Source organism: Lagopus leucura, unplaced genomic scaffold (assembly GCF_019238085.1).
Source record: "Lagopus leucura isolate 7727_CA_CO unplaced genomic scaffold, USGS_WTPT01 Super-Scaffold_100157, whole genome shotgun sequence".
Taxonomy (NCBI): domain Eukaryota; kingdom Metazoa; phylum Chordata; class Aves; order Galliformes; family Phasianidae; genus Lagopus; species Lagopus leucura.
Window position 1 is genome coordinate 49,379,276 of NW_024962334.1, and position 27,031 is coordinate 49,406,306.

A 27,031-nucleotide genomic window follows, 5' to 3' on the forward strand; every position below is an offset into this window, starting at 1 on the left:
GAATCATAGAATCATAGAATCATAGAATCATAGAATCATAGAATCATAGAATCATAGAATCATAGAATAGACTGGATTGAAAAGGAGCACAATGCTCATCCAGTTCCAACCCCCTGCTGTGTGCAGGTCACCAACCAGCAGCCCAGGCTGCCCAGAGCCACATCCAGCCTGGCTTTGAATGCCTGCAGGGATGGGGCATCCACAGCCTCCTTGGGCAACCTGTGCCAGTGCCTCACCACTCTCTGACTGAAAAGAAGGTGCCTCTAGTGGTTCATCCTTACTAAGAAGACCTATGAAAAAGGTAGGGAGACAGGAGCAGCCAGATGAAGTAGAGATCTTGGAAAATGTGGTCTTATGAATGCTCTCTGTGAGCACGCATTAAAATCCACTGCTTTGGGGTTGCTTAGTTCACCTTTCTAATTATTTACTATCTTGAAATATGGTAGCCATAAAACTCATGAAGGTTCCTATTTCTGTATCAGTTGTGGCTTATTAGCAGCTGCACGTACCAGGATATGGTTGTTCCTACACGTAGGTAAAGGACATAAGATGTTCAAATATGTTTGTTTTCCATTCCCCACTTTCCCAAGGTCTCAATTAAGCACAAGCAAGGCCATCTTAGTTCTTGCCCCATTCCTGAGTGTGAGTCATTTCTCTGATCATCATCAGATGAGATGAATCATCTTCTTTAGGTTGCTATAGTTTTCTCTTACAAGATCTCAGGTAGCAACAGTCAGGGTGTTATACCCAGGTGAAATGAAGCATGGTCACAATTATTTGTCCAAAATCCAAAGAAGGCTGATAGCAGTGTGGAACAATTAAAAGTGATATTGCAATTGTCCTGTTTTCACCTCCACATTAGTACTCTAACTCAAAAGCAGTGCAATGCACTGTACTCTCAGAAGTTCTAGATTGCTTAAATCCAGGAAATCTATTATATTTGAGCAAATGTACAAAAAAAACTTCTTCTGATCTTTTTTTTACATAATAATGGCAAACTTGTATTTCTTAGTCACCTATCCTCACTGCCAGAATGTCTGAAGGGACTTTGCATAAGATAATGAAAGTTGAATTTTTTTTCAGGCAGATAATTCATGGAACTAATTTCAGTTCCAGAAAGGACTGCTTTGGGAAACCCTGAGATTAACAAAAGCACTGAAGAATTTTGCCTGCTTTGAAACCTTGATTGGAGCATCGTGTGCTATCACTCCTATGGAAAGTACCTGGAGGTGTTCAAGGCCAGGTTGGATGGGGCCCTGCGTAGCCTGGTCTAGTGTTAGATATCAAGAATGGTGGCCCTGATTGCAGCAAGGGCGTTGGAGTCTGATGGTCCTTGGGATCCCTTCCAACCCAAGCCATTCTATTAATCTATGAATCTATGATTCTATGAAAGCACTGATTCTAACTCACTTATCTGACCTGTGGGCACTGACTTGAGGCATTTCCTGTCATCTAACCTTAAAACTCCAGCAGTTATATTTCTGATCAATGGACTCATTTTGCTACAAGGTAGATGCAAAAGAAATCTATGCCCAGAGTGGCCTATATATGCTGTTTAATAGGAAGGCAGAAACGTAGAAATACTCATAGAAATGCTAGGATGATCGTAGGAAATTTCATTGAAATAGAAACCAAACAAACCACAAACACCACCATGAACAGTTTCTGATCTAAAGGAAAAGAGTGAGAAAATTATTTCCTCTGAGTCCATGGAAATCAATGATGATAAGCATTTTCTTGGTGGAAAATGTCTATTTTAGAAAAGTAAGTAATTACAAAGAAAGTTAATTAGCAGAAATATAGAATAGTCTACATTTGTCTTGGGAGATAGATTTCACTTTCCCTTTCTTTCATTCATAAGATTTACAGTAGAAAATGCAAGGACACATCATGTCATTCCCAACCGGTGAAGAACTGAACGCTCCACTAACTTCACACCCAACAGAGGATAAAAATGTTTTAACTGTGCCTTTGCCTAGGTTGAGTTGAGTGACCCAAGTTCTCCTATTTCAGTGCTGGCTGCCCAATTAAAGCTAAATAAAGCAATTCACGATTTGTTCACTTTTAAATGCAAAGCCACCCAATTATCTGCAGGACACTTCTCAGTGATTAGGCTTTATCAGTTTCTCTGGGACTCTTCAAGATTAAACTGCTTTCCTCTTTGGGGATCCAGAGTAAATAATTAAAGCCCATAAATTTGTTTTCAATTAAAATGATTAGTATTCAGCCAAAAATCAAAGAAAGCAGATGGAATATTCAGACCAGACTAAACACTGAGTGGATGAGAGTCACAGCCTACCACTCAAGTTGTTAATTCAAAGCTCAGTGAAGGAAATAAATGTGCCTTGGCTGTTTCAGTGATATGCACATATATAAAGTATTTGTTAGCAGGTGCTTGGAATCACAGGCCAAAGTGAGTCAACACGACACTGTGGAAAGGAAGTGGCTTTTGAATTAGATTCTTATAATCCTAGAACTGTGGAATCATTAAGGTTGGAAAAAAACACTAAGATCACCAATTCCAACCCACTGCCACCATGCCCACTGGCCAAGTCTCTCTGTGCCACATCTCCAAGGTTCTTGGGCACCTCCAGGGACAGTGACTCCACCACCTCCCCAAGCAGCCTGTGCCACTGCATCACTGCTCTTTCTAATAAGTTTTCCTATTATCCAACCTGACCCTCCCCTGTCACAACTTAAGGCCATTCCCTCTCATTCTATCTTTTACCTGGGAGCAGAGGCCAACCCCACCTCACCACAACCTCCTCTCAGGCAGTTGTAAGGAGTGACAAGGTGTCCCCTGAGCCTCCTCTTCTCCAAATTGAACCATCCCAGAAGGGTGCAGACTGATATGCACAGCAGACCTTGGAAACAGCAAAAGGGGACAGAACGGGCCCCATACCAATTTTTTTGTATATATATAAGTCTTACAATTACTTTCATTTTTTAAGCTGTAGATAACTGAATACATTGTGGTCTGTTGCCATGAAATTAATTTTATATGAAAAAAAATGGCAGAACAGAGAATTATTTTAACTTTATTTTCCCCAAGAAGCTAAGTAGAGTCCAACACAAACAGCTTTGATGTAGCCATCAGAGATATTTGTTAAATAAGAACAATCAAAGAAAGGGACTTTCATTGAATGTGACCATAGACAGCAACAAGCTTCAATGAGCAAATTGTTCTGTTTTCTCAGTACAGTGACAGAAAGGACTGAGCTGAATGGGCCATGCTTCATTTAATCTATATTAAAGATCTGATTCAGGGTGAGGGGAAGCACACTCCCAAACTCAGTGACTCACCCATTATGGACTACACAGAGAGGCTAAAACCTTCTCCAAGGGGGAAGTCTACAGTCTAGATGTCAGCCTAATATATGCTTCCATACTGGTCTGATAAAGAAGCTTTTGGAGAATCTTTCTGCATTGCATCTATCTCACAGGATACCTTTACACAACCCATGGGCCTGCAACCAGCATCTGTCTGCACGTGCAGTTCTGGTATTTGGACCTTGAGGGTATTGAAGGATTTTCTGTGTTTAAGCTCATGGCAACTCACTGCCAGAATGTGTAGCAAACAAAATACAGATTTGAGAGCAACCATTGGGGTCACCCTTCAAATGCAGTGAAGATGTTGGCTGTGAGAAAAGCAAAGAAAAACTGAATAAATCTGGAGGTAATTTCAGAGTGCTGTGATGTGATCCTTGGGAAGGTGTCAGAAAAAAAAGGTCACTGAGGGCTTCCACATTTGCAAGACAAACTTGAGAACAGACCTAATCTAATTTATCATTTACTGCTGAGACCATCATCAGTGTCAAGTGGTATGACAAAGTGCTGGCATAGGCCCCAGGTGAAATTAATCTGCACCATCACTTGAGGTCTAAATATTACATGCCTAAAACCAAGTTAGTCACCCTAGGGCCCTAAGTTAATCCAAAGGAATGAGAAGTAGGTAATTATCTCCAATAGGCAATATATCTCCTGCCAGTGTGGGTATCAGATTATGTAAGCCATGTTCTAGGGGGACCTCTTACTCAATTATGATGGCAGAGGAACAGAAGGAAGACAGCAGTGAGGAGATGGGTCCTTCCTTACAGCTTCCACCAAGACAACAAGGATGTTATGTCAGTGATGGCTCCCTCCATCCTTCTCTTATGCACTTCTTTCAGCTTTTTGTGCTTAACTGTCCTTCCAGAAGGAGTGGGTGGGGACAGAAACAGGACAACTGACATGAACAAGACAAAGGGATATCCCATACAATGCATCATCATGTTAAACAATAAAACTGGGGAGAGTTGGCTGGGGAAATATGCCTCTGCTTGGGGACTGATTGGGAATTAGTGGATGTTGAGCAATTGCATTGTGTTTCACTTTTTTAATATACTGTTCTATCATTATCATTATTCTATTTTCCTTTCATTTTCTGCCCTATTAAACTGCCTTTGAATTAAGACATATTCCATTCCCTCCCCCACCCCAATGCTGGGGAATGAATGAATAGCCATGTGGTTCTGTGCTGTCAACTGGATTGAATCACAACAGATTAAAACCAAAAATGTTTTAAGCTAGTTTCCAGGTACAGTCCTGCAGGCTAGGATCTGAGGCCAGCAAAACTATCTTTGTCCTTCCTAATTACAGCAAAATACAGCTGAGCTTTTCTGATCTGAGAGATTAACCTGGACGTTTGGGATGGATTTCATTTATCAAAATGCAATGTCTGTTCTCCAGTCTGTAGCTCGGATGGATGACTGCATCAGGGGATGATGAGCTCAGACTTACACATGAAATGTTTAAGGCTCTGAAGGTAGAGCAAGTGAATGCCGTCTTAAGTATCCTGGTAGTTACAGAGAATTGCTAAAGTATAAGGCAATATTTTAGGCTCTATATTTTGACATTTTCTTCTTTTACTTTCTCTTCTGATCTGTGTATCAGAGCCCTTTCTCTAACTGTGCCTGCTTGTCCTGTGTCATTTTCTATATCTATTTAAGTTTTATATTTTATGTGTGTTCTATATACACATTCAGAGAAAAATCTTAATGTAAAATATCTAATCCCTTTCCATAGTAAACTCAGTTTTTCCAACTTTTTTTTGTTTGTTTTTTAAATGAGGATAAGAAGAAATATGATGAAGCCTTATTCTCTGTAACCAATCTCACTCTATCTTTGTTAGCAGACATACAAAAAGAATGAGATTAGGCCACCACGTAGCTTCAGTTGCCACATGACAAAGCATGGTGCCTCAGCGACTAACCTTACATCCAGCCTCTGACTAACACAGTCCTGGGTGCCAAATGTGATGATGCAGACTTGTTTCCCCCTAAATATCAATCTGACGTAAATAGCGAGCGGGACGTGGCTCCTGCTCACCCATGTAGTCACAGTGCTTTATCAAAGTCCCCTCTGTCACATGTGTAGCATTTCTGCTGTTTCTCACTTCAGCAATGCAATGGTAAGCTAACAGGAATGAGATCAGTGATCTCTTGCTGTGCCTGCCTGATTAAGCTTCTGCTTGCTTCTCTATTTGATTCCACAATAAACTGTCGCTCTGATTTACTTCTTTTATTGGGAAAGGCAAGTACTGCAAACATCACATTTTTACAGCTCAGAAGATTGTCGTCATCACATTGCAAAACATTTCGGGCTGCGTTACTTAATGTCTTTTAATTGCCTTCTTTCCAATCAGGAAGAGAACTTTTAAGAAGAGTCATTATTTTCCCTATCCCAGTGCTCATATTTCTCCTTGCCACATCACATAATTGTCATCCAGCTTTTAAGGCACTGGATATAACAGGAGGAAGTTGAGCCAGAGGTAGGCTCTTTATTCTGCGTGTTTGACTCTATGAATTTCATTACATTGTTCAACACCATTGTAACTCACTGACCTGATGGAATAAGTCTTGATTTTTCCAGTTTACCAATAAAAAGGGAATTAATTCAAGGGCTACTGCAGCATAATTCAAACCCCTGGGTTGTACGTCCTCACATCTGTGCCAATAGTGATTGATCAAATGTTACAGCCTTGTTACAAATCTCTATGCAGCTCTGAAAATACGGGGGTAAATCCAGATTGTTTTAAATAAGACTCACAGCAGATGAGAGCTATCATTCTGATTTCAGCTTGTAAAACATTTTACGACTGTTAGTCTTTTGCAGCATTGTTTACATTTGAGAATTGCCTGGCTTTGATAGTAAAATAGAGAAATTGGAAAACAAGAGCACTGGTGCTATTTTTAAATCCCCAAAGGCCATTTCGTGCCTCTTTGAGTACTTGTTATCGTTGCAATGGCATTATCTGATTGAAAGCATTCAGAGGGCTTATGAAAAGTGCCACCAGCCAAACCCAAACAAAGCCTGTTGCTACTCATTTCAGGTTAAAATTGCAGCTGTAAATCCATGGTTGAAAAGGCTCCTCTTTTCTCTCTTTGTTTTTTGTTTGGTCTTTTTAAGGAGAAGGGGGGGGGGTCTAAATGTCATTGAAAGCTGTCGTTTTTTCTTTCAAAAACATAAAAAAATAAAAAAAATCTGACTTTTGAAAGTAAGAGAAAATACTACTTTTAAGGTTTATTTTTCTACCTTTTGTCTTGATATGCATTTGGATATATATTGCTTTGTAAGATATATGACTTGTATATACACGCATACAAGCAGTTCTGGGTGTAGATGTTATGTATGGAATAATATGAATAATTTGTTTTTCTCCTATGTTTTTCAAAATTCCCAATTATGCTCCTGAAATAAAGTGAGAATGTAACCCATAAATTGCACGCTTTCTCTTTTTTTTTTTTTTTAATTTGGTATTATTTATTAACGTGATTAATGTGGCAGTCACAAGTAGAAGAGGCTGAAATTAACCAAATAGCCTTTTCTCTTTGGGAGGTTAGGAATATTTATTTGGTATTTCAGGCCTCTCAAGAGCTTAGAGGACTAATGTAGCCCCTGAGCTTTGTTGCGTGGCTCTGATGGGACTCTTTTCCAGATGGCTTATCTACTTTATCTCATACACACATATGCAAATACCATAGAAAGAAAGCCATGAATGACTCAAGTGATTTGACCCAGGGCAATGTTAACTGATAAATATTGAATTTGATACAGGTTAGGGTTAGGGTTAGAGAGTTCTTTTCATGGTTTTATCCCTCATCTGTTGGACCACCTTGACTAGAAGGCTTATTTCTCCTGTGATCTCCTCAACACCATCATTTTTTTTTTCTCAGTATATCTATTTTTCAGACTATTTGTTCTTTGCTCTCTTAAATTACGACTGTACAGCACTCAGCACAATTGACTTTGGTCTGGAGTTTCAAGATGTTTATGTTGGACAGCTAATAAATAATAATAGCACACTGCTTCAGTGTTGGCAAAATACACATTAGCTCAGAGGTGGCTGCTTTTGTTGGAAAAAAATAATAGTTGTTCCTAGGCTTCTAATTTAGGCATTGGTTGGGATATATTTTTGGCCTGTTCCCATAAATAGCTCAGAATAATCTCACAGGTGTCTTCCTTCACATCAGCTGCAAGATAAACACAGGCTGTTAAGGTCAACCAAAGATTTCTGCAGAAGACATTAATGGAATGTCTGCTTTCATGGTTGCTGTAAGCAACTGCTAATGTCATCTGGATTGCAATGTCATTCTTGACCTATGCAATGATTTCCTCCTCACTACAGTGACACTGACCTTTGCAAGAAAATTTATTTTCCTTATTCAGTTCAATTTCAGAGAAATAATCCAACTTTTCATTAATTTTATCTTGCAGAGGAATAGCAATCAGAACATATTTTTCTTAAGAACTAGTCTGAACTTTCTCTTTACTGGTTGTACCTGAAAAGCCCAGCCAGAGCTGGAGTACTTGGCCTTGAACAAAGTCTTCTGACAAACAGCAAGGGCAAGCCTACCATCAGGAGCTTTTAATGGAATCAGGTAAGGCAGAACAAGATGAAATTTAAAGGAAAGGTGAAGCAAGGTCACTTACGTCCAGATTCAGCCACTTATATGGAAAATGTGGTTCAACTAAGACTCTATGTTAGCTGAGCACCCAAGTGGCCACTCCTGAAAGTGAAGACCCAGGCCATAGAGTCTAAGAAGAGAATTAATGGCAGACCAAATGCAGGCCTTTGATTTGATTGAACAGTTTCAGATCTCCACTATTTGTAATAGGATATTATGGACCAGGCTCACCTGCACAAACCCACCTGTAGAAAGTCTCAATTAGACACCTGAAGCTGAATTATTGCAATGGTTGAAGGCCAGCTGTAGAGCCATGTGAGATTTCTCCACCTAGTGGACACTCCATTAACCATTTCATAAAATACCTTCATCTTGTCTTACTTTAGCAATTGCTAAGTTAAACAGCCTCGTTTCTCCACCATTTCATTAGTCTGCCCATGCTTTGTAGAGGGATGAAATGGATGACACACTGAGTCTTTTTCAGATCTAAGGAGGCATTTTCCTGTGACTTCTGGAATCCTCACTGTACTGTCTCCAGTTTCTTCCTGTTAAATGATTTTAATTTATTCACTTATTTATTACTTTGAGTATATTTTCCATACCATCATAAAAACAGAACACAGCAAAATATGAGGTGGCTAGAGCAAGAACTTTTTTTTTTTTTTTTTTTGAGGAAAAACTTAAGATTGTGAACATTGCTGGACATAGGGGTGCTTTGAGTGAGCTCTGACGGCAAGGTGCCACCATAAAAATGATTTTTTTTTCTTATTTCTGTCCATATTAGAGGAAGAAATAAATTTCTAACTGTGACACATCCTTCTGAGCAAGCTGTTTTGGATTAAATCCCATCAAAGCTTTATGTATTTTGACAGATCTGACATGGTTAAGCACAAGCAAGGGCTTGAAGAGTTTCATGCCAAAAAGAAACTTAATTAGAAGTTACTATAGGATAAGAATTCTTTTCCATGACAGATCGAGGTAGTAGGGCTGCAGACCAGTTGATGCATAAAGATGTCACTTCTGTGTTAAAAATAACTGTGCTAACTTCTAAAATATCATTTTGCTATCCTTTGAAATACACAGCCCTTGTAAAATGCAATAAAGATGCCACCCAGAGAAAGCAGATGTCTCTCAGCACATTGTAATGTCAGCATCAGCTGTTTGTTGTCTGAGAGTCCTGCTCTGTGGGCAAGTGACAAAAGATGGTTTCTTTAAAATTTCATTAAAAAAGCTCAATTAGATCTTAATTGAGCCTCTTAGGTTTTCCCTTTGGGGGACATAATTTCACGTTTACAATGGAGTCCAAGCAGAGATATCATCCCTGCCTTTGTTCTCCCCCATTTGCTAATTTATGTACAATTAAATATTTTAGCATTGACACATCTGGCTCTTTTATTCAATTAAGATCTTTTTGTCTGTATGTTTCTGCGCTGCAGTGATTCAAAATCCTGACAAGAACCAATTCTGCATAAATTGTAGAAAATTAGGTTTTGCCTCAGAGGTTCATTGTTGGCCTGTAACATCCCTCTGGGCATTTGGGTTTAAATAATCTGCTTAAGCCTCCATGCAAAATCCAAGAAAACTGATATAGCTTGTTTGTCTTGGGTCCATATTGGCTTGCAAGTTTCCTTACACCAAGGATTTGTACAAACCCTTGAGTTTCTCTTAAACCTCTTCTCACTTCCTTTCCATCTCTTCTAGGGTTACATTCTTGTGAAAATGAAATCAATAGGGAAAAAAAGAAGCACTGGGTAATATCTACATCTTTAATGTCTTTGGCAGTTCTAGAATATACTGATCTTCACTGAACCCAATGATGCTCAAATGTTCCTTCTTACTCAGGATATTCTATGATCCCGTGAATATGTATTATTTACAGGCAGTGGGAGAACAGTTTTCTTTCCTCTCTCTCTCTTCTTTGTCCCTCAATTCAGCACTTCTAAAATGCACTCCTCACACTCAGCTGGGTTTAGAGTTCACTGCAGATGGGATTTGTTTCCTCTGAATCAGGCATCTGAAAATTGAATATGTAAATCTAAGTAGTCACCGAAGGTGACCTTGTCAGTCACTAGATAGGAAGTTGGCAGGCAAGAAAACTGTGTTGGATCTCTTTACGAGGTGACTTGATTGTGAAAACATGATACTACCATAAATGTAGTTTACATGAGATTAACCCCACCCTTGCCTTCCTCTGTAGTCCCTTATGCAGGAACAGTTACACCCCAGATGGCTTACCTTTCAAAACTGGACAAAAGTAGATATTTTCAACCCAATATAACCAAGGAACTGTAGACAGGAGAAGAAAAGAGTGATCGAATGCAGGGAAAAAATGCTCAGCAACATCTTCACTCAACAACTCGTTAAATCTCCCTCTGGAAGTGCAAAGAAGTGCCATAACATAGTATGTTTACCTTTTATGATTTTAACACAGCTGATTTATTGCACAGAACAGCCACTCAATGGCTAGACTTATAGCCAGCTATAATATATACAGAGAGACAGAGAGCTGCAAAAGCTCTGCATGGAAACCTGCATTTGTTTAAAGGATTTGTTGATATGAAGACCAGAAGAGATCGTCACAGTCTTCCATTTTGATCTGGAGCAGACTGCTCTAGCTCTCTAGGGCTGAAGTGGAGTTTACTGTTTAAAAGAGAAACCTGAGCCTGCGTGAAGTACAGCAAGCAATAAAGAAATATTCCATTTTATTCTTTCAGTTTCTGTCTCTAAGTTTATGTACACATACTTTCAAACTCTGGGAAGCACAGATTTTGCAGTTTTGCCTTTGTTTAACACCAAATTGAGCAATGCTCTGGTACTGCTGAGAATTCTGTTTTCCATCAAAGTTCTGAGCTGCTATGTCTTAATACTTGAGTGCTCTCACATACTTGAAAGATATTTGCCATTTTCTTCATCTTGATTTCTCTGGCTAAGCATCAAGAACTATAGGAATTACCTGTTAGCGAATCAAAACACTTGGGGTTTGCCATGCTTATCCTTTGTATTGAGTAACATAGTTCTCCTAACTTTACTGTAAGAAGAGCTCGTGGGAATTTGTCTATTGAATTAAACACAGAATATACCCAGGAACTGTAAGTTTTTTAGTATATTTTGAATTTCTAGGATTGTCCCCAGTGTGAACAACAGCCCTTCTGGGTCAGCAGCCTCCAGTGGTACTTCCCAAAACCACTCTTGGGCATTTGATGCCATTGTTTTAAGCCTAAGTTCAGCAATAAAGACAAGAGCTTCTGTGCACTGCTTGTCCTAAAAAGCATAAAATGAATACTGGTCCTGCTGGATTTACTGTACGTTTTTTCTCTGAAAACCTTACCACGTATTTAAATCAAAAAGGAAATATGCTGTAGAAAGAAATTCTTCCATTCGCAGATTTAAGAGGAGAAATTAGGCCAGTAATGATTAAACGTTTGTCCGGTGCTTTGTTAATTTGATTAATTATTGATAATTATTACGTATTTTTAGTGTAATTTATTGCTTCCTCATGTTGCTGTCAACCCATAATAGCTATAGGAAAACACAGAGGAATCTGTAATGTGGGTTAATGAATAATCCTGTGTCTTGTTTAAACTTGGATTTAGTATCGTTTTATTGGGATATTCACAGCAGCTGCTCCATACAAGCTCATAAAATGAACACGTGCATTTTCTGCATACCTGTGGGCAGCTGCAGCAGTAGAGTTCGACCACACAGCTTCCCTCAAATTTGCCCCACTCTTTCCTATGGCCCAGTGACCCTGGCTGTTCCCCATACTGTGTGTGGGTAGTGCACGGGAGAGCAGGGAAGAGGCAAGGGTCACATCTGTGCCAGAACATTCCAGCTTTGGCAACATGGGCAATTTGGAGCATTGTTCAAACCTGAGTCCTGGTCTTTGATCTCTTCTTGAGCTGACAAAGCCAAGATTCCCTCATTGCAATGGAAGTGATTATAATAGGGGAGCTGACTTCTTTTGGAGGCATGGTCTGTCTAAGATATATCTACCTTACATTAAACATGAATGTTCTAAGTGGCTCCAATTTGAACACGCAAATCCTATCCAGCATGTTTGGATTTACAGTTGGTATTCTATCATTTGTCACGTTCTCAGCACTTCATGATCTTTTAATTCTTCCTCTGCTATACTCTAGCCTTCCTGTGGTGTGGCAGATGGAAATTTTCACCCCAGCTATCCCTGCAGCCCAAGGCAGATGGCAAGACTCCTTGGTCTGTGCTGAAAAACTAAGGCTTCCTCAGAGATCAAATAAGTTATTCCCAACCTTATTCTGGCTCACCTAAAGCTGCATATGCAGCTGTAGCTGTGATATCACAGGGAATAAAACACCGCTCAAACTGTGGTGTTACAGAGTGCGGAAGATGCTGAAACGAGTTTGAATTTTGTCACTTTGGAAAGTTGCATGAATTTATTTTAATTACTAAAGCCAGTGTCACAAATTAACCACAGGACTATTCTATTTTTTTTTTTTTTTAAATAAATGAAAGCATGCTTAAATATTTAAGATTATGCCTCTTCTACTTCTGTTTTTTTTTGGCACTGAGTTCTTTTGAATTTCATACTGAACAGTATTAAAATGCAACTCATCATACATATACATTGTTATACTAATAGTGTGATCAAGGCTTCTTAAAGGGGGTGATAAGGTAATCTTGAGTGGCAAACTGTGAACTCTGCTATCTCAGATCTGTTTTAATATTGCCAATTCAATGGATCCCTGTCCAAAATTGAGGTCTGCTTCCAAGACGACTGCTTTCCTATTTGGAGAAGACATATAAAGGAAACTTCAGGTCAGAGACTGATAGAGGTCATGAAAATACCCACTGTGTGATGGAGGAGGATGTTGACAATGAGCTACTCAAAGGACTTAAGTTCTAACAAGACAAAAGAGGATTGCCCCCTGCATGTCTCCATGGGGAAGAACAATCAAATGTCCTGCACTGAGCACAGAATATCATCAGCTTCTCTGCTGGATCCAGAATGAGGTGAAGCCACTTCAGGGCCCTGGACAGATGGCAAAATGAAGCAGAAGATCTTAAGGAGGTTTGTATTGCCTTCCTTAAAAGGGGATTATAAACAGGAGGGGAATCAATTTTTTATGAGGGTAGACAGATATAGAACAAGAGAAAATGGTTTTAAGCTCTAGGTGGGAGGGTTTAGATTTGATGTCAGAGGGAAGTTCTTCACAGAGAGAGTGGTGAGGTGCTGGAACATGCTGCCCAGAGAGACTGTGGATGCCCCATCTCTGGTGATGTTCAAGACCTTGTTGCATAGGGCTCTGGGCAGCCTGCTCTAATACCAGCTCTGGAGGTCATTGGCCCTGCCTGTGGAAGGGGGTTGGAACTTGATGATCCTTGGGGTCCCTTCCAACCCAAAGCACTCTGTGATTCAACAATTCCTTGGGATAATAGCGATGTCTCATTCATTGAGGTGCTAACAGAGGCCTTTCCAGAAGACAGGTAACAGAATCTGAGTTCTCTGCTTTAAATCAATCCTAAAAACCATCTACTATTTTCAGAAAAAAAAGCAGGGAGTTGAAGCTTCTGCCTTAAACAAAGAACTAGTGTGACCTCATCCTGGGTCTCCCATGAGCTTTGATCACTTTTCCAAGACTTTTCCAAGACTACATTTGGTGCCCATCGGGAAGTGAAATTCTACGGGAGAAATCTTCCACACTGAGGAGCTGGGAGCACCATTTTTGATAAGGACTGATTACAAGTTTTTCCAACGATGATGAACATCACTCATACAGTCCACTCCTCGGACGTGTTTAAATCCCACATATCGAGGTCTAAGACCTCACATGTTGAGAGGTAGACCTTTCTGAGGTCTAACCTAAGGGCTGGGATGCAAAAAGCAGAAAAATTTGACATGGATGAAGCTGAAGAAGACATGCCTCCTCCATTGATGTCTGGAACATTTTGCACGGTAAATCAGTTTTGCTGAACTTTCATTGAGCTGTCCTGAATTTAGTGTCCTTAGAATCATATCATAGAATCATAGAATCATAGAATCACCAAGGTTGGAAAAGACCTAAAAGATCATCCAGTCCAACCGTTCACCTATTCCCAATAGCTCCCACTAAACCATGTCCCTCAACACAACATCCAGCCTTTAGCTATCTCTCAATTATCATCGTACCTAAGGCCATGAGGAAAAATCCTATCAAATTCATTAGTGTTATGAATCCTAAACCTCCTGTTTTCAGCCCTATTGGTGATGGCACTGTACACATGCCTGACTGAAGTTTAAATACATGGTTCATGGTAAATGTGGAGGTTGGTGGCCCTGCATGTGGTAGGACCTAAGGACCTAGGATCTAAGGTAGTCCTTAGATCCCCTGCTGAAGCATTTAAAGCATCTAAGATTACCAAAGGCTCTCCTCTGTCTGTGTGCAGATGGTGATATTTCAGAGCTTTGTATTTTGCTCAATATGTCCTCTGCCAGCTTTCAGTATCTACTGCAGCAGAAAGGTGTGAGTATAGCAATGGCTTTTTTAACAAGAGCAAAGCAACTATCCCTCTTTTACCATTCTCATAGCTGTGATGTTGCTGTTTTTAATTTTTATTATTGTTGTTATTATTTTATATTTAAAATTAGAAAAAGAAGACAAGAGCATGAGGCAGAAACTGTACTGGACAATTTTAGTGACCAGTGCATTGCCTTGCAAAGATGCAAGCTGTGAAAACTTAGTCTTAAGAAGGGAATTGTTAGGCAGTTAGAATCACAAACAGTGCAACCAGCCCCACTGGTGGTAAAATGATGGCAGAAATAGAAAAAAAAAAATATATATATATATATATTTGGCTCTGCGAAGAGTTAACATCCCCAAGTCTGTTACACATTGCAAAATGTTGAAATAAAAATAGCACAGTTCCAGTAAGTTGTTTTAACTGCTGGAAAAGATAAAGCTGTAAGACAGGAGGAAAGATTCTCACACATGCACAGACTCACACTTGCACAGTCATTTCTGTGAATAAAGAAAAAGAAAAAAAAAAAAAAGCCAGCACTGCTATGATGCTGTTTGCCTTGCCAGGCTTATGTTGACAATCCCTGTGTAACTGTTTGGATTAAGACCTGTGGGTTCCAAGTTGAATAAAAGCCATGTTTACCACTGTGTTATTTAAAAAAGGAAAAAAAAAAAAAAAAAGATCTTTTTTGCCCCTTCATTTTCAAAAATATTTTCTCGGTTGTAGCTAAAGAAGCCAGCCAGCAGTTCCTATGCTGCCCATTTTCCAGTATATTATCTCTTTTCTTTTGAGAAATAATAGAAAGGTTGCACTGACTGCATGAGTGTCAGAGATCTTGGGTTTTGTAGCTGACATTTTCTTCTCATTTTTCACCAGCTATTTTCCATGTGAAGAAAAAACTTTTTCTTTGCTTACAGTAAGCAAACAAGCAAAAAGTAATGCAATTAAAAACAGAGATAAACCTATCAGCAGAACAAACCCCAAAGGTGTTAGTGGATACACAGAGCAAAAAAAGACTTAGGATTTTAAAAATAGGAAAAATTGAACTCTAAAAACTAATGAGTGTGATAGAAAAGAATTAAACATTTAATGTATTTTCACCACATCATCACACGCAGACCACTTAATCTGTCTGCTATCAAAAGCCAAAAAATACAACCTGTCCATGCTGTAATGATTCTATTTTAGGAAGCACATATATTCCCAATGTAAATACAAGCCCAGCCTACATATTTATAATAGCATATGAAAGGAAATTAATTACTAGATAGCTAAGATAAGCTAAGTATTGCCTTGAATAAAGTCATACAAATATGTGTTCTCTCTTCTGCTTTTCTTTTAGTATCAACATGTATGGGCTGTGGGTCCCATCAAATGCTCATACAGCCTTGGATAAGAGAGTGGCCTCACCCTGCATGGATGTTCTTTAAAGGCCAAAGAAAATTTTGATGACAACCAGTGCCGAACTAAATATGAACCTTGCTTTTTCCATCTGTGCCTCTCTTACTACGAAGCAAATCAAAAGCTCCACCTCAGGGAAAGAGGAGTTGTCTTCAAGCATCATTGGATTGGGTATTGCTCTCAGCCTTGAAACAATTTAACACAAGAATCTATAATCTGTTTTCTTCCAATTTGTTTGCCCATCCTCCTCCACAACAGACTCCTGGGATTGGTGCATGCTTGCTCCTCAGCCCAGGCATTGTTTGGGACTTGTGCTAGTTGGCACCAGTCAAAGCACTGATGGGCAGATGGCAACTCCAAGCCATGTGATTTCCTTTTCCTACCCACATTACTGAACTCATAGGAATGCTTACTCATTGTATTGCACTTGAATGGGTGGAAAGTGCAAGGGTGAGGGAGGAACAGGCTGTGCCACCAATACTGAGCTATTTTTAATTCTTTCTTTTTACCCAACAATGCACTTTGAGCTGTCAGGAGAGAGCTACGTGTTATTTGGGTCCTGCTTATGTTGAAATATTCATTAGCATTTGAGATGAAATTTTGTCTAATTACTGTCTAACTCCTGGTGTCGCAATCTGGAGCATCTTTTTAGAGATTAAATAGTTGAAAATACGAATACTAATGCAACAGCAAGTATGTCTTAACTAAGTGATGCTAGCACACACAAGAACTATTACAGAAATACTTGCCTTAGAGACCAAACATCTCAGAACAAGTTCCAAAGATGTCATAATAACGTGGTCTAAGGAGTCATTATATCATTTTCAGCTCTGAGTGTCACGATAAGGACGCATGGCAAGCATAACACATATCTAGACTAGAACAGCAAATATAAAAAGTATGTGAAAAAATATTCTGCCTTTGCACCTCCTGTCCAAGGAGGTAGATGTGCTCATGTCAGAGAGCTCAAAAACAACCCAAGAGCTATTTTTGTCTCTGAGATGCTATGGATCAGCTCTGAAGCTGCTCCTCAGCATAGTAAAAAAAGGACTTCAAGGTCTACAGTGCAAACACATGGAGCTCAAGAGTGAGAATCAGTCCTACTGACTTTAGTGCATGTGGGGAAGGAAGGAAGGATGGAAATTGTGGTCCCTGACATTGTAGAGTAATGCTCTACAATGAGCATTGGGTAAAGATCTCACTCTTCAATTTGAGACTATTTTCCTATACTGATTTGGTGGAAATATGTTGGAAAATCTTCTATTTAGCAAACTGATACGAGTGCAACTATAGTGCAGTTTCTGAAGTTGTAAACTTTTGAGTGAAGGCATCAGTCTCCAAGGAAAACAAAATCTACCACTTTCCTGATTATTTGTTTCAGTGACCAAACAGTCTCACTAACTCCTCTCTCATTTACAACTTCAGATCTTTGTGGTTTTCTCTTCCAGATGGAGATTCCAAGAAAAATAGAAACCAGACTATTTGGTAATTATTCTTACAGTATTTTAAAACTGTTAAAATTTTCAGAAGTTAACATATAATCTGTGGATAACAGGTGACAATGCCATACATCAGGAAGTCTAGAAAATGTTGCAAAGCAAATTTCCCATGGGGACAGAGGAACTGTTATGAGTTTAAGATTTGCCAAGAGTTTTGTATGAATGTATTAGCTCAACAGAGGGAGGTCATATAAGAGACAGGTGTTTAGTATAAATTATATATCTAGCTTATCTATGCAGAGAAGAGTGAAGAGCCTCTGGAAGGTCATTCTTCCTGGTCTGTGTATGGGAGGGGTTGCATTTCTGAATGAAAATACTAGTTATTTTATTGACTATACGAGGAATTTAGAAGGGTATATCTGAGTAAATGTTTGGAATTTGCATAGAGCCAGGGGATGTATCTTTGGTTCTGAGAAAAAAATTCCTCATGGGTGTCTGCAAAGGTAAGTGATATCTGGAGAACATATCTCAAGCTGGCACACATTTTTGCTCTATTTCTGTTTAGTATGATTTACTTATTCTAATTCATAAAAGGACAGCACCTCCAGTCGCACAGATTTTGTTTTCTATATCTACAAATACCACATGCAACCAAAAGCTTCAGACTGTTTTTCTTTGCTATGAGTAGAAAGAAGACGGGGTAAACATCTTCAGAAATGGATGTGTAACTGTTAAAGGTTCAAAACCCTTTTTGAATCGTGGCAATTACGATCCACATTTAATATATCTTTAGCAATCCAGGTGGTGTACCAAATGCCTTCCTCATCTTGGGAGCCTGCTATTGCAAGAGACATGATGAATTCTCTGAGGGTGGGCTTGCATGTCATTAAGATAGGCTCATTGTAGTGTCTGCAGCAACTTCTGCCAGCAGACTGCTGAGCTCCGATGATCAAAATACCATATGTTCCAAAATGCAGAGACAAATTTGATAGAACTAATCAAATTCATGCACCTACGCTTAAATGACTTCTGTCAGTTTTCTTCTTGTCAAAATCATAGAATCATAGAATCACTAAGGTTGGAAAAGACCTAAAAGATCACCCAGTCCAACCGTTCACCTATTCCCAATAGCTCCCACTAAACCATGTCCCTCAACGCAACATCCAGTCTTTCCTTGAACACCCCCAGGGTCGATGGTAGATGGTAGAGATGGAAATGATGGTAGAGAGACAAGTTCCAGTTGTTTAGGGCAAATTTGTGGGGTGTTTCCTCAGTGTGCTGGAGAGCAGTTTTCACTGACACCCAACAACTGTTCTTTGCATCCAAAAGTCATAATGGTGAGGTGGGACATGTACAAGGCCTTGCTGCAAAACTTTAAGCACTGATACCACAGCAATTCTGAAAGGCAGCCTGCATTAGGAAATCTGAGGATTTCAGAAAGTTGAAGCAGGAACTGATGTCAGCTTTTGCTGTCTGCATAGGAAAATTCTTGTTTGGTTCTTTCCATTTCCCTCAGAATTTCAAAGGAAACGTAGATTCGCTAAACCAAACATCCTTCATTTGCCTTCAGGTTTTAATGAAATTATTCTTTTTGTTTTCTAAATTAGGTAGGAAAATGAGTTTAAAATATCAAGAATGACATTCCAGCAAAAAAAAATAAACAAATAAAATAAAATATTTCAATTGCTTTTGAGAAAAACCCCTCTGGCAATCATGTGTTCTTTAGCTTTTAAAGAAAATGCAGTGATTCTCACTGGCAGAAAGCAGGTGGTCCTTTGTCTTATAGGTTTTGTTTAGGAAGCAGTAAATAACATCCTCAGTTTCACTAGATATGTTGACTGGATACATATTGTGTGTAAAGAGATAACAAAAGGTTGACAAAATAATGATTTTCTACAGAGTGCCTTATCTGAGTTTTACTTGTCTGCTGTCAATATCAGGATGTGAGCAGATAAACATTACTGGGACAGAGAAGACAGTGAGTGTCATTGGCCATCTACAGTTGGTTGCCATAGACACACAGCATACGGGCAGGTGGGTCTGAAACCTGTTTCTGGCCACAACAGACCACAGTGGGGAGGAAGTGGATTCATAAGAACATAATGCCAGTATGGGAAAAAAAAGAAGGGATGGAATAATATGTATGTTCAAGAGCATTTTGAGGGTCTGACACTGGCAAATCATTCAGGACCACCTCAAGAAATTTGCTTTACTTGAGAATAGCCACATGCCATCCAAAATAGTCTCTTCTATGAACGTGGAAAAATTGGTCCTCTGTCTTGCAAGAGCTGCAGTTCAACTGAAATCATGTTTCTCCTCTGGAGAGCCATCTCTTCAATGTGGACAGATAACTTTGGTCTGATTAACCTTGACCACTTCTACTTTAGCTCTGTCCCAAAGCCTGTCAGTGCCATTGCCAAAATGCATATAATCCATGGAATACATGAAATTGGTCTGAAAAATGCAGTCAAGTGCATGTTATGAAAATATTCAGATTAATGTGGGCACTTTCTTAAACTGAAAAAAAATGAACACTTGCTGATCCATACAGAACAGAGGCCCATCGGTGTTACTGGTGTGAATGAGCATTCGCAAGCTCAAATTTATTCAGTGTCCAGGGGGCATCCAAAGGAATATTCAGAGGAATAGCACTACCTGCAAAATAGGTTTAAGGATGAAAACTAATTACAAACTGACTAAATAGATGGGTGTGAAATCAGAAAACAAATGGCAGACTGAAGCGTAAATAGAAACACAGATTTCATATGCTTAAACATGTGGACGATACATGATTTTGAGAGGCAGATGAATTTGTGATTGAGCCAGATGTCTTCAGTATGCTTGCTGTGGTAGAAGAAATGTATCTAAAAGTGGTAAAATAACTTAGAAATTTCATCCAAGAGTTTCTTTTATTTGAAATGATTTCTCATATGACAAACATATTAGCAAAGAAACATTAATTTGTCATCTTGTTATGATATTGAATAGATTACTGTACCAAAGTACGAGTCTAAAGCCAAAGAAAGTTAATGAATTTTAAATTTTTAACATAAATATGTATAGTACCCAATAAAACACACTTCTCAGAAAGAGAATGCAATTACTATTTAATTATTTGGGCATACATTATTAAACATGAATCCATTTCCACTTCTGAGGCAGTTCACGGTCAAGTTTCACAATAGACTAAGGAATACTAAATGTTTCTAAAAATTAGTGTCTGCCCAAACTAATATCTTAAGAGTGAGTCACTGTAATGTATTTAGCCCAGAAAACATCAGCATTCCATTTCTGAAAATACATTTATATCACAGAGGACCAGAGTTCTGTCATTAAACTCACAGTGAACCATAATTAAATGTCTTATAAAATCTTTCACTTGATACAACATTTCACTGAATAAAACTTCCTATAGATTTCATTATTTTTTTTCCCATCAATTATGTGGACATTTTTCCTAAATCAATCATTTCTACTCCATAGAACAAGATCCCCTAATTATTTTGTAAGGCAGAAATGATCCAGTTGAGGAATCAAATGGCAAAGCACCAAAAAAAAAAAAAAACCAAAGAACCAAACAAAAAAAAAACAACACCCAAATATCTTCTCAGCACTCATTTCAGAGCTGCCAGTGGTGAGCTGCACTTCTTACCATGTCCCATTAGTGGTTATTAGCTTGTGTCTTGTTTTTATTTAGTTGTATCTTCACAAAAGTCAACTACCCTGGCTTGGTATTTTCCATCAGATAGTCATGTCCCTTTAGGTTTCTTGCTCATTTGTGCCTTGAGGAAGGTATCTCGCCCTAAGATGTTTGTAATACAATCTTCTGCAGTTGAAGTAGTCTTGTCTTGGCCCTTTGTAGTCACTGGAGAGAAATGGGAGATGATGGTCTGATCATCCTACATTGGCGGTCTACCTGATGAAGAGTCTCATTCCTCTCTAGACAACATTACGTGTAATGATTTGATCTCTACCAAGGAAACAAGAGTGACTATTTCAGTAAACGTTCACAGACAGCATGTTATATATAGTAAGGACTATCTCAGTTTGTTTCCTTTACTACTTTACCTCCTAAATCTCTTTACAATTGCTGCAATACTTTTTCAAGCTTAGACTGCCTTGTCTGCAGAGAAGAAACAGTTTTATTTTATGTTTCACCAAGAAATAAACAAAATATAAATAAAACCACGAAACATCAGCTGGAGTTCATTGAAAATGAAACACTCGACTTAAAATGGAATACTAAAATGTCAGCCTTTAAGCCTTTTTTTTTTTTTTTTTTTTTTTAAGACAGATTTCTAAACCAATAACAGCTTTAAAATCAAAAGGAATCATTTTCCTCTCAGAATGCCAAAATGAAATATTTGGTTTTCCTAAATGTTTAACATTTCCTTCACTTTTTTAGACAAATGGGGAATGTTCCTGTCTCGTCCTTCTTCTCCTCCTGGCTTTATTTTTCAGTCATCCTACTATCTGCCAGAATAAGCCTTGCCCATTTCTAACCATAGCACAATTAAGATAGAAGGTCTGTATCCCATCAACATGACAGAGAAAACACCCAATAATAACAAAGAGCCCTGAAGTCTTTTTGAGATCCTTTATTGGATCTGAAAAATGTTTCATCAATCTGGGGCCAGTTCTATCCACACTGTTGGCTCATTTTCTCCATTGGCCACATATCTCATTGCTTTGCTGAGAATGAGAAGCTAAACCTGCTTGCAAACTGGACTTGTATTGAAGAGCTTTCATTCTTCTCTATGTCAACCAATAACTCTTCAGAAAAAGCAGATGAAGCTAAAGACTGGAAATTAGACAATCGAAGCCACGCTAACAGAAATGGCATGCAGATCCAGATTCCAAAGTCTGGGAGGATAAAAGATTAATGGATACTAACTAAAACTGGATGGGGGTAATGAGGACACGTTGGACAATGAACAGGACTAATACAAAGACAATGTAGTGGAAGCATTCTAAGTGATTATACATCAGCTTCTATCTGTCCATCCTTTACTCAATTACTGAAAATCTGAGTAGAAAAATTCTCACCCACTGTTCCTAGAGATCTGCATGAAGGCATAAATAATGCACTGGACATGAAGTTTGTGTCCTGTACACACATACCAGCAATTGCAGTGACTATGATCAAGGAGAAGAGGAATGGTATCTTACAAATGAGTATAATCCAAGCTACACAAAACACTAGTGACTCCAACGACCTCTGTTTTGTTTTTTGCTTTGAAATACAGAATCTTGGAAAAAGTTTTCTGCAGACATTTCTGGGTAAAAGAATCAAGGAATTGGAAAACATAATAAAATATATATTTTAGCTCAAGACTTGGAAGGTAGTAAAGGAAGAAAATGCAGCACTCCTTGCATTTAGGAATACTACTCAACAGTCAATATTATATACTCAAAATAGTGTGGTCAGGCATCTTCCAAGCTCTTTTTCTGAAGGTTTTATTATTCTCACATCTGTCAGCAGGTCTGCTCAGCACAGCGCTTTTCAAGCTGTTTCAATTAAGAAGAAATAATTTGTTAAGGACCCGTTTTTTATCTGCTTATTCTTGGTGAAGTTTATTAGGAAAGAGGCACATGCAGCAACGGACTGGCAGGCAACAGGGGGACAGTGATGACAAACACAGGTGGCTGTTTGCAAGCTGCAGTCTATTCATCACTGGAGAAACTGCTGTTAAGGTCATTCTGCCCCTTGATTTAAATACAAGATTGATTATATTAAAACAGAGAACATTTCAAGCATTTATAGGTCTTAAGCATCAGAATAAGAATGTCTAAACAAGACAGACCTGTAATGTTGTCATAATTTATTAAAAACAAAACAAAAAAAAAGCTCTCATCTAACCTTATAAATACCACTTCTGCCCAGGGAGAAGTTTCTTTTGAAATGAGTGCAAACCCTGGTTGCTGGTTTTCAATAACCATACTGGAATGGCAAGGTATAATTTTTGTGGGAATTCATGCTGATGTTCCTCAGTAGTGTCTGGAGACCCGTGATGACAATAAGGTTTAGGACTAAATGTTCTCTGCTTGTAAAATTGTGATTAAATACATCATTAAACGTTCTGCTACAGGAATATGGCTCTTAAAAGTGCTTGTTTTAATTGGTATGGACCTCTTAGAAAATTAGTCATTTACTTTTCTAAACACATGCTTACCCAACGGTTACAGCCCAAGGAATTCCAGAAAGGTCTAGAATATTTTAAAAGTTACTTAAAAAAAGGAAAACATAAAAACCCCACAAGTTTTACAAGCTCATCTCAATTGCAGTATTCTCTTACAAGTAGATAATGCCTTTTTTTTTTTACTGCTACACTGCTATGATGTTGGGTTTTTTTTTGGTTGGTTGCTTTGTTTGTTTGTTTGTTTTGCCATACATCCCTACCTGTACTTTTGAGCAAAGAATTACCAACTAGCCCTACAATGTTTTTAATAATTTTTCTCTTGCCTTACTGAAACTCCCCAGTATTTGAAAGATGTCTTTGTACATAGACCGTGCCTTTCCTAATCAGTCAGAAAGCTTCAAACTATGGCCTTATCCTCCAACTCCTAGTCCATGAAACTATCCATTGCATGGCTGTGTGGTTAGCAGGGCATAAACAGATAAGCTTTGGTGAATAGGAATATTCTGAATGGCATCTCCAATTCTAAACATGCAGTTAGGTACAGTCAAATGTAATTTAAAAACACAGTTCCTCAATAAAGGACTGTTTCTTTTAGATGTTGCATTTGAGGGTGAGTTATGTTCCAGCCTGGCCTGTAAAAGGAAGGCTGGAATATGCCCAGATGGATGGATGGTCTAACTGAAAATAGCTACATTCCTATGCTGCTTTTTGAGAAATTAAGAATTCTTGTTCCTTACTTAGACTAAACACTACTCAATATCTTCTACAGAGTGGTTGAGTGCTTCGAGTTTTCCATTTCTTATCTTCACCTTGATGTTTTGCTGCTGGGAAACTGAATACAGACTAATTGAAATTCCCAGAAGCTTGGGCAGGTGATTTTAATAGTAAAGGAAACACAGTGGAAACATTGAGGAACCTGTGTTCCCCCTTTGGCACCATGATGTCCTTCTATCAGCACAAAACCAGCTCCACAGGTAACACTGATGTTAGTCTTTACCTGGTGGCCACCTATACTTCCACACAGAAAGCATGCAGCAAGCTGTGATCTGTTTCCAGACTTGATGGTCCACAAGGTGAAGGCAGAAATTTGAATGCTGGAGGTGTTTAAGCTACGGGCCAAGTTTGTTCTGCACTCCCACAACTCCTCATTGGGATCCTACATGCAAAATCCTTCCTCTTTCTGGTTCTGTGTCTCTCAAGTTGGCATAATCATTCTTTGTATTTCAGATCCTGCTCTGTCAGGGCACAATTGGTGCAAAGCCTCTAATTAAACCTAGGTCTAGGAAATCCAGTCCACAGCATCTCCACAGCAGGGTGGCTGAAGACTGCAGAATGTCTACTGAAGTGTGACATGAGTGAAGGATCTGCAGAAGCTCCATATGTAAAACACAAGGAAACTTAATTCTGTCTCAAGGTGCTACGTGTCACTTAAAAATACATAAGTACAGAATGGTCCAGTGGGTGAAGAACTGCTGGCCAGGAATGCTCATTTTTATCTGTGGTTGGACAATTTATGGGGTAAGCTTGAGCAAGTATTTTACCTCTACATTTTGTTGTAAATGTCCTGAAAAATTAACATATAAGAGCATTATACTACTATTACTACCATTGTTTTTTTGCATTTCTGTCTTTCCAGGCTAAGCATCCTTTTGGGTATGTAAATAACATTGAATAAATTATATTTCTACCAGCATTCAGCCTTTAAAAAAAAAAAAAAAAAAAAAAAGCAATTTCAATTGCAACCAGTTCAAGAGGTGCAATAAAGTAGTTCTGGCTGGAAGCAATAATCAACACAAAGAACATGAATGGATGAAAAAAATCAAATCTCTACTTGTGTAGATTTACTAGACTCACATGTACTTCAGGAGGGAGAAATAAGGTCTATATTACAGCAGATCTGTCACTGACATTCTTTTTGCTACAAGCCTTTGCATTTAATGAAGTTTTAATGATCTATTCATCTCTATTCAGTCGAGAGGTTTACATGTTACTCTACACACTTATTTTATCCGCGTGTATCTTCACAAGCACCACGCTACCTTTATGCACCATCATTCCCATGCCTCTCATTTCTCTTCTGCTTCAGCATGAGTAAGAAGTAAAAGGTGAGAAGGGAGAATTGCATCATCTCTTGAAAGAGTTTCTGTGTATTGGAGACATCTCCTGAACACCTCAACTGCACCTGAGCTAATTGTAATATTAAATTTTATTTCCTGAAGCTGTGCTAGATATATTTAGGAGACTCCAAGAAGAGAATCCTCCAATCCTAAAGCAGACATCTGTACAGGGCAGGTGATTCACAGTTTGATTCGCACTTTAAAATATCTGGGTCTCTCCAATGACTTCAATGACTGCATAAGGTTATTTGCTCCTCCCCTTGATGCTGAGATCTAAAAGTTGATGAGATAAAGTCTACAGGGCAGAATTCTACTGCTGGTTCAAGTTCATCTGACCAAGCAGTTATATCTGCAACACAGACATTTGCTACATGACTTGGAACTTCCTTCTGTGAGCAGAGAGAAAAAGGGGCTGGAAGTGCAAAGTTCATTTCATCGTAAGGTAGATGGTCAGTTTATAACGTCTGAATTGCATGTTAATGATAAGCCTGTGAGGGGACCTCAGTGCCACTAATTCAGCTGTAAAAGTCATCGCTAAAGATATACAACGTCAATTATGATTAATGTCACCTTTTGCAGTTTATCTTAAGCTAGGCAGCAAACATGTCTGAGAACGAGAGCAGCACTGGGGTGTGTTGATACCTCCTTTAACCCTTAGGAAGCAGATCCCCTTCTTTTTTGAATTTAAGTCTAAATCCATTTTAATAATTAAGCACAGAAATTAAATCTCCTTCTGAAGATAATTTCTCGACCAATGTTTCACTGTGATGTCTGTCCTTGATCTTCTCGGATAATTTATGCTATAGGTGAACAACAAAGCATGAGAAGCTCTACACTGAGGCATTGTTTTGCCTTTAATTCTATTAAACACCACATCTTGTGATTATTTGTGCAGGAGCTCTGCAAGATGTGGGAGGAATGAACAAGCAAATTCCTGGCTGTTAATCAACGCAGTATAACTTGTTACTCATGAAGAGTGACAATCATGAAGATTTTTTGAAGAGTGTCTTTGAATCTTTTCCACCGAGTTTCCCTTTCTCCATCTCTTCATAGGATCACAGAATCATTAAGGTTGGAAAAGACCTCTAAGATCATCAGTTCCAACTGTCAGCCCATCACTCCCATGCCCACTAAACTATGTCCCTCAGTGCCCCTCTACACGTTCGTGTGTTGTATTTATGTAGAGAAGCAATAAATTGGAAACTGGAGCCCTGGGTTCTGAAGAAAGCAAATGCTTCTAAACAGGAGTGTTCCTGAACAGAACAGGCTACCTGTTGGACAACGCTGTCTTAGATGGAATCAAGGTGACAATAGTCTCTCTGCGCAGCATGACCTATTTCAGCCTGTTGGTTGAGCAGCTGAATGCTGCTTTGGAGCAGACTGCACAGTTTCCCTCTAGCGAATGAAGAATTCTCTGTCAAAGATGTTTGGATGTCTAGCTCATCTTTTTGTTTCCCCAGTTCCAAGAAACATTTTGCATAAAAGGTAGCTACCATCAGAATTGAGATTTATAC